This window comes from Kryptolebias marmoratus, linkage group LG4, assembly GCF_001649575.2.
Source record: "Kryptolebias marmoratus isolate JLee-2015 linkage group LG4, ASM164957v2, whole genome shotgun sequence".
In the NCBI taxonomy this organism is placed as follows: domain Eukaryota; kingdom Metazoa; phylum Chordata; class Actinopteri; order Cyprinodontiformes; family Rivulidae; genus Kryptolebias; species Kryptolebias marmoratus.
In genome coordinates this window covers 9,026,499-9,038,296 of record NC_051433.1, presented here as the reverse complement: position 1 = coordinate 9,038,296, position 11,798 = coordinate 9,026,499, and the positions used below count along the sequence as shown (strand labels likewise).

Genomic DNA, 11,798 nt, shown 5'->3' with positions numbered 1-11,798 from the left:
TCTGATTGGTTCTGCAAAAAATTATATTCCACCTCTGTAGCCAATCATAAGATACCAAACCCCTCACGGCTCAAGCTATTCTCCATCCGCTTAAAGAGCGAGGAGGGGTTCTGTCATCATGGGATGGAAAGGTAACTAGTTCCCAAGAGTTACTGTTAATTTGAAAAAAGTACACAGCGGAGTTTCCCCCCCCCCTGTGCTTGCATTAGTCTAAATATGTAAAATTATTTATATCAAGGAGATAAGCGCAGCAAAGTTATTCAGTCGTAAACGCAAATTTATCTGCGGTTCACTCCAATAAACACAACAGAGCTGTCACCGCGCACGTCGCTGCAAGGTGAGTAATTCTGTGTACCTTAAAAGCGAAGAGAAAATATAATGTTTAGATTGCAATCTGATGTTATTTTCTGATTAAATATTTATGCAACATATAGGCCTCTGTGTTCATCCCTTAATCTTCCGTGGTTTTAGAACAACAACGAAAAAAAAACATAATCCGGATTGGTTTGTTCTCAAACTCATGGATGGACACAGAATCAAAGTTTTTTGTTGTCGTTGTTGTTTTAAAACCTCAACTTAGAACAAGTTAATTACGACTAATTAGAGTACGACAGAAGGAACTCTTTAAAAAGCATTTTTTTGTGTGATTATTTATTTAGTTTATACGGATATTATCACCGTCTTCCTTTTTAAAAGTTGTCTTTTAAGTTTTAGTTATATTGATTAAGTCCATTTAGAATACTTCATAAAACAAACAGCATACTTATCTGTTCAAGAAAGTATGTGTACGTGTGTTTCTGTGTGTTTTCGACATTATTTGACCAAAATGCTGTGGGCCTAAGTAGGTCATACAGGTCATAAGTCATTTTAGTCCTACATGTAGGTTTTCAGTAATAACAACTGTATATATACATATTTTTTTTTCAAAACAAGTTGTTATTTTTTCCATCACACACTTTTTAACCACTTTGGTGTCACAATCGCTTACACTTTGAAAATACGCCACAGAGGGCTGGCTTACCTTCAGACACTTCCTGTGGAGGAGCGCCTTCCACTTTTTAGAGTTTCCTGTTCAAACCTCCCTTAAAAGAGCACGTTTTCTACTACTTTTAATTCTTTTGATGTAGGTTTTCATTCCAACTTTGCACTGTACAACTTTACTCCAATGTTAAAGAAACAAGTAACTCATTTTTTTGGTGATCTTTTATATTGTTGGACTAATAACAGACACTTTACATATGCCACTGTTAAAGATTTGCATGCAACTGCGTGCAAGTTAGCCTTTACTGAGTATGGGCAAGTTAACCACAAGGCTTGATGAAAACAGTATGACGAACACGGTGCATTTCTGCTGTTTCATAATCATTCTTAAGTTTGAGGAAAGCAGATTTTCTCCTTTTTTTGCCAGCCTGTGACGACACAAGCTCGAAAGATTATCGCCATTTGCAACTTTTCTGATTAAAGTGCCCTGTACCTCGAATGGTATTAGGAGTTACAAGTTCACTATGATTACTGTTATACTCACACACTGATGTGTGGATCTAATGTTTCGGAGGGGAGTGAGAGAAGAAGTCTTTGACAGTGTGGTATATTACAGGTCAGATAGCTGCTCTGCTTGATGTGTCGGGGACGGAAATTTCATAATGATAAAGTGCAACAAAACCTCATCTAAGCTTTGTGTGTTGTGCAGCTCAGACTAGAAGATGAACAGCACAACTTAACCTGTGCACAGTTTTAAGGTGAATTCTGGCCCTTTTTTTACTCTATATGAGTAGTTTTCAAAATACTAGCACCTTTTTCCTTTTTTTTCTATTTATTTTAAAATCTAAATGACAGACTGTCTGCTTTTATCAGCAATCCTTCAAGCTTTATGAAAGACTGTCAAAGTTTTCCTTAGAACATTCTGACACATTCCTAGAATCACTCATCACTGACCTATGAATCACTAAAGTATAACAGGATACCTAACTTTAGAGATAAATCATGTCATGTCTAGCCACAACTGACAACTTCAGCAGAGAAACAAATTAAAATGGTAGCTTTAGTCATATTGTTATCTGCAGCCTGTGCCATAAAAACATAATTTATTTTAATTTCTTTGTCTGACTCTACATCAACACACCCAAAAAATACCAGCACTGACCAGCAATAAATAATGTTTTTCCTTACACAGTTTATTCTCAAGGAAACTGTGAAAGTGGAGGACAAAACAAAAAGTTGGCGGGCCTGAAAGCCTTCTGCAGTTGATGACAGTATTGGACAGCTGCATCCTTTAGAAAAAGAAAATAAAAGTGCATCAAAGACCTACTAGATGTCTTGTAAGTTTCGTAAATGCCTTGTCAGTATTCACAGAGAAGGTCAGGAGAAATATATTAGAAAGTATAACACCCATCTTTAAAACACGGTGGAGACTCTGTCATGGTTTGGGCTACATTTAAGCCAGTAGTGTTTGGGGATCAGGTTGGAATTCATGACAATAGGAATGCAAAAAGTTATCATTAAACTTTAAACACATTTAAGCTTGTCTATGAGCCTTCTGGATCTGTTGAAGATTTACATGCTCATACCAAAAAAAACAACAAAAAACTATTTAACTCTTGTTAGAATTTTACAGATATGTTTTTAGCTCATGCTTTAATAAACTGGACTTACTTTTTATTTCTGTATCAAACTATAAAGAAATGATGAGTGTCTGTAAAAGTTTTAGACAGCTGTATATTCCAAACTGTATAAAGAAATGATAGAAAATTTATATTTTAACGTACACAGTCATATTGGCCCTTCACACTGTAAATAAAAACATCTCCACTATAAATACTGTCTTTATAAAGAGTCGTTCACAGAAAGTTATGATCAGATTGAACTTACTTTGTGGAACTTACAACTATTTTCTTTCTTTCTTTTTTTTTGTTGACACATTTCACTAAATGTATATCTTAAAACCTGTTGGGGTTGAGCAGATATAAAATGTGATTTTAGTCATATTTTGTACAGTTATGTCTAATAATTAGAGCTGCTGATGTGATTATTTTTTTCTTCATTGATTCATTAGTTAATTATGTTTGTTAAACATTATTTTAGGTAAAGATGTTATGCCTCACTTTTATCATTACAAAACATTTTGTCACAAAGAATTTCTACATTAATCTGCAGGGTCCTGTTTTAAATTAGGAGAATAGAGGAAGAATAGAAAAGGCACTTTATTGTCCCCATGGGGAAATTATTTCTCAAACAGCAACAACATTCCCCTTAAAACAAACAAGCAAACAGAAAAAAATCATATTATTTTTGTACAAACACAATAAAGACAAGAAAAAAACCTGAAATGACAGTTTTGTTTCAGACTAATTAAAACTGAAGCCAATATTCAAAGAGACAATTTTAAAGGAAAAAAACAAAACAAAACACTAAACATCAGTTACCTTCCTCCAGAACTTCCCTGTATGGCACTGGTATTTCACAGACGCCATCCCTGTTGAATGCTTTTACAAAAGTAATACAGTAATCACATATCAATTAAAAAAAGACATTTCTTAAAAATAACAGGGTTTCTACTGTTCAGGCCTGCTGAACAGAAAAACAAAGGTAATAAAACTTTTAATCTTTTAAATATTTGTTTTAGAGAGTAATTGCTGCTGGCATGAAGAACTGTTTTGTCCTATTTTCTGCAAACACTCTTTCCCAGCAGCAGCAATTAGAAACTCCTCTCACTTCTCTTTTTATCTGGGCTCCTATTTATTCCCATTTAGTTCTAAATTTAGCTTTTATTATTGATCTCGAATCAAAAGTAAAGCAGTATATAATTTTCTTGTCAAAGTACAATCAAACTGAAATAAGCAGGCGTTCAGTTTCATACAGTGAGATCGTGCAAAATTTACATTTAGGAGTTTCCATTAGAACTGAAACAGTAAATTGTTTGATTAGTCAGTCTACATAAAAGTAACTTGTAACTGTTTCCATAATCATGAATAATTTTCATTTTTCTAGAAGTACATAAAAGTTTTATAATATTTGTCTACAGCTTTTAAAACAGGATTTGCAGCTTTTCTTTATCTTATATTATCATAAACTGATTATGTTTATTTCATTCATAGAGACTCAGTAATATCCAGATACTTTAATGAACTGACTGGCAGGTTCCAGTGCTAACCACGCTAGCGGATTTTTAATATTTGACATGTTGTAATCTTTGTTGTTATTTGTGTAATGTTGCTTTATTGAACAAATAACCTCCTGACGCCTCTGGGGAAATCAGAGCCACGTCTGTCTGTGTATTTACTCCTCTCCTCTGAAATATTTGCCTTTGGAGGTTCGGCTCTTTTTCCTTGAGCCTCGGCTCGGCGCTCACTTGGGCTGCACGCAGCTGAAAGTGGGTCTTCGACTTGCCTGATAGCTTTTGACAGCTCACTCTCATCCCTGGTGGATCAATGCAGCTCAGCGCTCTTCATTAGAAACATCAATGTTCTGCACATTCCCACAGGCTCAGCAACAACCCACCAGCCCAGCCAGGGAAAACTGATATATATTTTATTCTATAAAAGATCAATCATGACCTGTGTGCTACATTTTATTTTCTTTGGGTGGAAACAAGGAAAATGGCTTGTTTTGGTATTACAAATAGGTGCTTAATGGGCAATATTATTAACAATGCTGTTTAAGCGAAACCTTTTCTGTAAAATAAATCAAAGATTAGGATATTTTTTTAATTTTATTTGAAAAACACATTTTTGTTGCACATTCTATCCCTTTTTTTCCACACACAAACAACTATTTATGTGAAGTATACAGTGTGTGTATTTCTCTCTCTTTTTTTACATAAATAAGTCTTTAACTAAGAAGTAAAATCAAGCTTTTTGTCAGTTTTACTTTTTTGTCTTACTTTGAGAATGATGTCAAAGACAATATTACTGATTATGCCTCTTAGTGATGAAATAGTTTATTGTGTTAATTATTTCATTAAAACACAAACAGTTTAAGAAAATCAGTTATTTCCCTTAATTTTTTAAACAAAAAAGCCAGCTATCTTTCAATATATTGTGTTCCTTTTATTTTTAATTGTAAACAATTCACTGTTTAGTTAATATTTTGCTCTATAAAAATAAAATCTGGTTATTTAATTGGCTCGAAGGTAGGACGATAACTCAGTGCAGTTCCCAAAGTAAAATCAAGACGTGAGATCAACAAATTGTGCCGTTTCTTTTATGTAAGCGTGACACTGAAATAATAAGCAAAAGCTCATTTCTTCCACAAAAATAAGCTCATTACGTTTAAACATTCAGGCAGTGTGTTATTCATTTTTCTTTTCTTTTTTTTCCCCTGTAAAGTTCACAAGCTACTTAGAAAAAAAATGTAGTGCCAGAATCAATTCTTTCAAGAGATTAAAATGCCTCCCGGACAATCCTGCTGTAATTTGCTTAAAGGTGGAAACACGGGTCCTTCTGGTTGTTTTTTGTTTGGTTTGAAGAAGGAAAAACTGGAATATAATTGAAGTTAATTCTACAGAAGTTTAGCTGTGTGTCGATGGGAGCTCCAGGATTCATTGTAAACACAAGTTGCGTCAGCAGTCTCATGAAATGATGGCATCACACATGTGAAATATTAGTATGTGCAACTAGGAAAAAAATAACATGGTGAAGACACTGGTGATGGCAGATGGTCACAGAGGTTGTTGTCATGATGGCAGTAATGAGTCTGAGCCAATGGCTGCCTCACTGTCATCATCTGCTTTTTGATTGGCTCTGACAGTTTACTCAGCTAATCACTGGAAGAATCCACTCTACCTGTTTAGGAACATATGTGTACTCACACACACGCGCTCAGCAGCCCAACGCCACACAGGGAAACTCAGTGTGTATTTCGTTGTGTCTCTCTGGTCCTGTCATCAATAATGCATGACTTTGGGAGGATGAAAGGCTGTTTTGGCTTCAGGCATGCGTCTCATATGGAAAGAGAGAGACATCATTGCTAGCAGTTATAATTGTACATCCACAAAGTGAACGCTTCGTCACACGGTTTTCATCTGTAGAGCTGTTCGTTAGGCTGAAAGTGGACTTGTTTTAGTCTAAAATTGTTATATTTTAATGTATATTGAGGGGTTTTATTTTCTTGTTGCTTCATTTCAGGGCCTAAGGATAAAGACTGGTAAATGGTATATTTATTGTAAAGAAGTTAGTACAACAGAACCAAATCTAATACTGTATTTGTGGACACAACTCACAGAAAACAATCTTCCCCTGGGAAAACCTACATCCTGGACATTACATGAATGCCACCTGGGGACATTGGAAGGTAGATAAACACTTCAGACTCTTAAACAAGAGATGGTTTAGTTTTTTTTTTTAAATAAAAGCTATAAAGTCATTGTTTGCTGTCACTGTTTTATGTGGAGTAAACAGCCGTCAGAGGGATCTCAGTTTGCAGAACAGTCAATAGAACAATCAGAATAATGGATTGTCAAATTGGGACCTACTTTGAAGCAGATTTCAGCTAACTGAGGGCCGTCCACATGGGAACTGTTTTATTTTTTTGAATTCGCAAGCTTTTTTTTATTGTTTCAGTCTTGCGTACACAGAAAGGCAGTTTTAGGAGTCCCCCCCTTTTTTCTTTTTTCTATTTTTTTTTTTTTAAATAAAAGGGTTCCAGAGTGAAAAAAATTGAGACACCACCCTTGTGTTTTTTTGAGTAAACAACCAAAATGCAACCTTTTGAAAATGATGATGCCATAGCTCCACGTCTAATCTACCCTACAACCCGAAGGCATCCTCTTTTTTTTTCTTGTTGTCTTTACATTTTGCACCCAGCATGCAAGCTTTGTGTGCTCCACGCCTTGATTTTTGTTTTTGGAGTCATTTTGTGACAGTGTACCAGCGCCACATATAGGCCTGGCATAATTACTGCAGCATTTTGGGGGCATTTCTGGTGATTTTGTGTAGATGAAAACATTTCTTGAAATGTCTTCTTTGTTTACAAGAATATTTTTGAAACAACAAGTAAAAAAAGATTGTTTTGGAAAAACTGAATTTCCTTGTGGACAAAGCCTAACACAACCCAAATCCCCAAAATATCATTTCAGTTCATTCAACACTAATTTTAAACTTGTAGACCTCATCAGGTTTGCATATTTACATATTGCACACATCAAAGCTCTGTGTGAAACACGTGTTTCAAAATCAACTGTGCAAAGCTTACCATTATAGACTTTTATACAATGTGATGCAATTTAAATAAATGTATTGTTTGTATGAACTGCTATACAATCTTTGAGATTTGAGATGTTTGCTCTGGAATAGGCCCCCACCTTGGCTAGTTGTTAGCCTGACTCTTTCTCTGAATTTACAATCTGAGCTTGTTCTGACAGCTGACTACTGCAGATTAAAGGATATACTGATAATCACTAAACCCTCAGAAAAATCAAAACTATCTCCTCAAAATATATCTCAAAGAACATGTTTAATAATTTGAAGTGTTTACTCGGCCTTTAAAATCCTGTGTCACTGGGTCTGATGGCATCTTTTGGGAAGCAAGTCTAATCCATGCAGACCCCACAGCTCTCAGAGCGCAAAGGCTTTATAGCTAACATGCTGACCAGGCTGTTTAGGACTTCCTCAGTTCCTCAGTTATTTTCTAATAAACTAGAGACCTACCTCAGTATCACATGGGCTCAGGGTCAGGGTTGATTGAAACAAAATATAGTTTTCATTCTGTAACATTCACACTTTTTAGTCCTGTGCCTTTTTGTAGGTATTGAATGGTAAATCCCTGAGTTGAGGATTTTACTTACGTTTGAATCTATTTCAGGAGGTAAAGTAATGTAAGATATAGAGAAATGAGTAAGCGGGTAAAATCCAAGATATGCTGCTTCTTTACTGCTCTTTTTTTTTTACCAGTACTGTATGAGGTGATGCAATACTTCATGTCACAAGCATCACCTAGATGCTTGTGATGGGGTTAAATTGGGATGTTTGTTTGTGCATAGTAATTGTGCTTTAGCAGAATTTGCCATGCCACTGTGGAGGACTTGAGCACAATTATTAAATCCTAACTTAAATGGGTTTCCCTTTTTACTTATTGTTGTGGCAATTAACTGAATACTGAACAGCCTGTCTCAAGTGCAGCAAGTTTTTTCTCTTAATTCCCCATGATGCCTTTGGTTATAGACATTCATATGTAAATACAGTACAGTGTTCATGCATATGAGTGTGTGTTTGCCCTGTATATCCGAGAGTGTGTGCAATAACCCTTTGAAGTTGCTCATACACTCTATATTCCTCCTCTTCCCGTGTCTCGTGTCTCTTTGAACACCATGTAGGCATGATTATTAAAGCCGCTCTCTTTCGACTTCAAACATATGGGATGAATATGGATATGATTTGACACCAGTCTCTCCACCAACACCCTGCCTGTGCTCCACGCCAGTGCTGATGTGCCATAAAGGTTGATCGGCCCAGAATTAAGCAATCTCTGTGGGAGTTAAACCTGTCACTCATGGGCTTGTCTTTAAGCTAGTTAAAGTAGTTATTACTGAGCTGATCTAGAACGACATGGAGCTGCAGGGAAGATTTAAACACGAATGTTATACTTTTTGTACTTGATTTTTTTTTTTCTTGGCATCATCTCAGGTGATGTGTACCATATCCGTATGGTCATCATCTGCTTGTCTCATTTTCCTTATGAGTAATTTATTACATTTTAATTTGCATTTTTTTGTGTGTTTGCATAAATAGTTTACCATTATCTTCTGTTGGTTTTGCATGCATTCCAATAACCATAAACATCATGTTTAGACTTTATACTTCTGCATTTCCCTGAGGGTACTAAATGTTTTATACCTCCCTCGGAAGTCATAGCAGCCTACAACATGCCAAGAAAAAAAAAAGAAAGTTTTCCTCACAACGATCTAGTGATGAGAAATGACAGCTTTAAAGCTGTTTTGGTCAAACCTTAAAAATAATGATATGCTAGATCTCACGCTTGGAGTATGTGTTAGGCTGACTCCAAGCTATCACCATACCAAAGTTTAGCTCAATATCTGCCAAACTGACTGAGTTATAGTCATTTTCAGTTTGGATAAGCTCAATTAGCTGTGGTAGTGATCTTGAATTTGTCTGACTCCAAAAGTTAATTAAGTAGAAAAGTATATCCAATGATACCGTTTTTCAAGTTTTATTATAATGGGTCTAGTGGTTCATCAGATATTTTGCTAACAGACAAACTAGGTTGCCAACAGGCAATGCCAAAGTTTTAGGTAAAGATGTTGCACAATGAGCCTTTCACTTTTTGGTGGTGGGTGATACAAAGGGTCCAAGAGACTAACCGACTAACAGGCAGCAGTGACATCTGATGCATAAATGTGGTGCTCAGCCTGTAATCCATGATGTGCTTAATCCAGTGATTTTTTTCAGATTGTTAATTTTGCTGAAACATGTTGGTGGTGCACCACCAGTATGATGATCTTTCAATGTGGTTTATTTTATATTATCATAAAACTTATCCAGGCATTAAAAATATGAATGAGAAAATCTGTAAAAAAAAAAAAAAAAAAAAAAGACAAGCATATTCTTCATCTCTAACATACACGATCCATTTATTTATTCTTGTATGCCCAGTGACACAGTTTGACTCTCAGATCGTTGTTTGAATCAATAGTCCAATCAGTCAGCTGGACGGACGGCTGCGTTTGTTTGGTCAGTGTGTTAGTGTTTAATTGCTCCGTTTCTCTCTAACGCTGGGTTTTTGAAGTATAGACATGGTTTGGTTGCATGAATGAATCATGAACGGTCGTGAGGGGTTTCAGCTCTGTTTTCATCTCTTAGGAAAAACACTGGCTAAATGAGTGAAAGTAGGGTCAGCAAGGGTTTACCCTGCAGAGGCAGGATAATTTGTCTGCATAGGATTATCTGTTGTAGCATGCATGCATGAAGAGAGTGACTACATTTTATTTTTTGCAGAACAGGCTGCAAGCTTTGTGGTTTTCTGACTCATCTTTCCTAAAATTGCTTCTTTAAATTTTCAGCAGCAAAACTTTTCCTCATTTCTATCGAGTGCTGCTAAAAGGTAAAGGTGGACAATTATGTTTCTGAACAACTGGATGAGTTTTAGTGAAACTTGCAGAAAGTAATTATTAGATTTACATCTAGAAGTGATTCATTTTTGGAACCCATTTTGAGATGGCTGCCACAGACAACTGACCTTAGAAAACACCAAAATGGCCATAACTCAGTCAGTTTTACAGATACTGGGCTAAAATGTGGTGTGGTGGTAGGGGAGAGTCGTTCACAACACATACTGAATGCTACTTTTTGTGCAAGATTCTTACTTGTCAACATCTTACTCCAGGACCATAAAGTACAGGACCTGTATTTTATGGTCCTTTGTACTTTATGTACTTTATTCATGCACAGATTGCAAGCCTGTCTGACATTCATGGCAATACTCAAAGCAGTCAAGCAAAGACAGACAGACATACAGAACTCACTGAGCTTTTCTCAATTTTCATTTTTTCATCCCTATTTTAGTACAACTGACACAACGTCATAAGCTTCATGCCCTCCCTCCCATATGCTACTCTCCTGTCATCAGTCATTGCAGGGTACATGTGTCTGACTCCGGCACCATATGGCCTCGCTGTGATGTTGGGGTGTGTGACGACACTGCCCACTCTGCTGCTATGTGTTCTACAAATAGAAACGCGGACTTGCTTTATTTTCCGTTTTGCATCTCCTCGTGATAGTTAGTTTTTCATGTGATGTATTTTCCATCTTATGCACTGAAGAACTTAGATTTTACATTTTGTGGTTAAAATGACACCACTGCAATCATCGCTTTTGTTGACATTTCATTTAGTCAAACAGCAGCTAACATTACTGCGGTGAATCAGACCAAACCAGTATAATTAAAATCTTGAGTCACAGAATGACAAAGGGCCGCTCCATTCCAGACACATCCTCTCTGTCCTCAAAAACAGTCTTGCTCTTTGAGAGCTTTATATAAAAAAAAAAAAACAGGAGAACTGCAGCCTGACTTTAACCATTCCGACATCTTCATTTACATGATATGATCTTCTGTGTTGAGATTTTGTGTCTGTGCTGGTAAGTGTATCTACCTTAATGTTAGATGCAACCTAGTAGCAGGAATGTTTATTGCATTTATTGCATTTTTTTCTCTTTTGCCTTTTGATTTGAGCAGCAGAGAAAGACAGGAAAAGGCAAACAGGTGTGCAGTAGCATTACTGAAGCTCTTCCTGTTGTGCACAGAGAAGAGCTCACTGTGGACTGACTATATGAAAAGGTATCGCTGCATGTTTTTGCTTATCTTTAAGCCGGGATCATGTCGTAGTTCTGACTTGCCAATCTTAATATTAATTTATTGTGTGAATGCCTATTCACGCACACTGTTGTACGTTTTTTATTTTGCAACCTAACTACTTCTGCATACTTTGAGCTATTTTAATCATTCATATATCAAAATATTCAGCTCATTCAGGAGGTGGGGGCTATGACTTTTTGGGTTTTGAAACTTATACTGTTCAAAATATCAAACTTTCTTCACAAATCTTTCCCCACAGAAACACACTGAGACAAACATATTTCATTCAAAGACATTGTTCTCTCTGGCCTCCTCTTCATCATTATACATGCTTAGTTTGGTCTTCTTATTTTATGTTTAGCTTTTAGTTACCAATCTGCTACTTTTAGCTTCTAGCTATTATTTTGCTTCTTTTGGCCTCTAGCTTGTGTTCACTTTTGTCTACCTTTTAGCTAGTGTTCTGCTTTTTTAGCTTTATCCTCTCAGTTTTACCT

General features: G+C 36.1%; 1 protein-coding gene across 2 annotated transcripts in view; it reads left to right on the top strand.

The window, feature by feature from the left end:
- Positions 1 to 98: 98 nt before the first annotated feature.
- The window catches only part of arhgap9 (Rho GTPase activating protein 9), a 41,994-nt gene continuing 30,294 nt past the window's right edge, over positions 99 to 11,798 (top strand). For both annotated transcript variants that reach the window (XM_017408933.3, XM_017408932.3), the window contains exon 1: positions 99 to 337. The gene's annotated coding sequence lies outside the window, so the exon portion shown is untranslated. The remainder of the gene's footprint in view (positions 338 to 11,798) is intronic.